At 28.8% G+C, this 2,310-nt stretch overlaps 1 pseudogene; it reads left to right on the top strand.

Moving 5' to 3' along the window:
* Positions 1-851: 851 nt before the first annotated feature.
* On the top strand, positions 852-956 carry LOC114512188 (annotated as a pseudogene).
* Positions 957-2,310: the final 1,354 nt, after the last annotated feature.

Below are 2,310 nucleotides of genomic sequence, written 5' to 3'. Positions count from 1 at the left end.
CAGAGCACAAAACTGACTATTACTTCACTTTTACCTCTAAATCTAAAGGTAAGTTGTGGGCACTTCTAACCAAGAAGCACACAGAAATGGAAATTATGGGAAATGTAGTTCCAGCTTAGCTACTGTTGACACAGTACAAAGCCCTCATAAGAATCAATATATGACTGAACAGCCCTTACAAACTTTTCCTTCTTTAATCTTCAGAGCCTTTTGAGTACTCATTCCCAAATTCCCTGCTATTGTACTCATTTCTGCTACCAGCAAGGGAAAAAACCTACATAAAAATATTTCAAAAATCTTTACAGGGAAAATTCTAAAACTTTAAAACACAAAATAAAACTAACTAAATGAAAAAATACTATGTAAGTAAATGAGAAGCCTCAATATTAAAAGTTAAAAATAAAGTTAGGCACAAATTAATCTAAAAATTCAATGAAATTCCAAACAAAATCCCAATAAACTTGTTTTTTAGAAACTATACTTCACATGAAAGATTAAGGGACCAAGAAGAGCCAGGACAATTATAAAGAAGAACAAGGTACAGGGGCTTATTCTCCCAGATGTCAAGACCTATAGGTGGTTGCCAGAGGTGGGAAGATGGAGAGGGAATAAAATGAGTGAAGGGCATCAAAAGGTACAAACTTCCAGTTATAAAATAAATAAATCATAGGGATGTAAAAAAATTTACAATAAAGAGATGATATTGAACACCATAGTAATAGTATAGGATTTTCAAGACTGCCATTAAATCAGAATAGAGAGTTAGGCACAGACACATACAAACATATTTGTATCAAGGTAGCTTTATAACTTTTGTAGCAAAAAATGGAATATTGAAAAAATAATATTATAGCTTTGCGCAGTGGCAGTATCATAGCCAATGAGGTTTATCTGAGGCATGATTATTGCTAATTGAAAAAATATTAGAACAATTAATAATTTATAATTTAAAAATTATAATAGATTCCTATTTTATATTACATGAAAAAGAAAACTCCAGATAGATCAAAGACCTAAATACAAAATGCAAATTTTTTCTTCTCTTCTCACTGTTTTCTTTTATTAGTTTTAAAACAAGAAGATATTTTTCATTAAATATTTTAGTTATGTAAACATGGTGGGTTCATTATCTTATCTTATTTTATTTTATTTTTTTATTTTATTTAAATCATTTTTCAGATACAGTTTTCTCCTTTTTACTCCCAGTCCAGCCCCCCTCCCCACTTCCCTCCCATTACCACCCTCCCCCTAGTTTTTGACCATGTGTCCTTTAAGTTTGTTTCTGTGAACCCTTCAAATGCAAAATTTTAACATTAAAAAATATATATATACTGGAGAATTTTTTTATGACATTGGATATAAATCTTAAGGAAAAAGACAAATTATTTTGATAGTATTATAGTTTAAAACTTCCATAAAACAAGACACCATAAATAAAATGTAAAAAGCCACAAGATAGGAGAATACAACAGAAATAAATATAACTGACAAAGAGTTAATATTTAGAATATGTAAAGAACCCCTATAACACATTAAGAAAATGAGAAATAACTCAATAAAAATGGGCAAAAATATGAACAAGCAATTCATAAAAGAGAAAACTCAGGTGACCAATAACATAAGAAAGAAACTAAATTTCTCTACTAATAAAAGAAATGCAAATAACAACAGATTTCATTCATATTCATTAGGCCAAAAAACATTTTAAAGTTCTACAAAAGTAAGTATTGATGAGGATGTCAAGAACTAGAAACTGATATATTGTTGGTACAAGGTAAGTTGATACAACCACTTTGAGGAGTGATTTGTTAACATTAATTAATGAGTTGAAGATGCATATTACATATGACTCAAAAACTATTCCTAGAGAGTTCTTATATGGATGTACAATGAGAAATATACAAGAATATTCATTGCGGCTTTAATGTAACACTGAAAATTGGTAATAATCTAAATGTCTGTCAATAGGTAACTAAATAAATATGAACTGAGGCATATTCATTCAATAAGCAAAATATTCAATGGTTAAAATGAATGTACTACAGTTATATATACTAACATAGATAATTATAAAAAATAATATTGAATGGAAAAAGCAATTTGCAGAATGACATTTATAATGTGACACCATTTAAATAAAGTTTAGAAATGGGCAAAACACTAGCATATATTATAGTATATAGTAAATGTACAAAGGCATGCATGAAAATGGTATATACTAATCCAATGAGCAACACTGGAGAAAAAGAGAGAGGCAACAAAGTGAGTTCAACTATATATGTATAGTAATGTTTAATTTTTTTAAATAAG

Source organism: Phyllostomus discolor, chromosome 14 (assembly GCF_004126475.2).
Source record: "Phyllostomus discolor isolate MPI-MPIP mPhyDis1 chromosome 14, mPhyDis1.pri.v3, whole genome shotgun sequence".
Classification (NCBI taxonomy): Eukaryota; Metazoa; Chordata; class Mammalia; order Chiroptera; family Phyllostomidae; genus Phyllostomus; species Phyllostomus discolor.
Note: the sequence above shows the minus strand (reverse complement) of the source record. Positions and strands in the feature narration are given on the sequence as shown.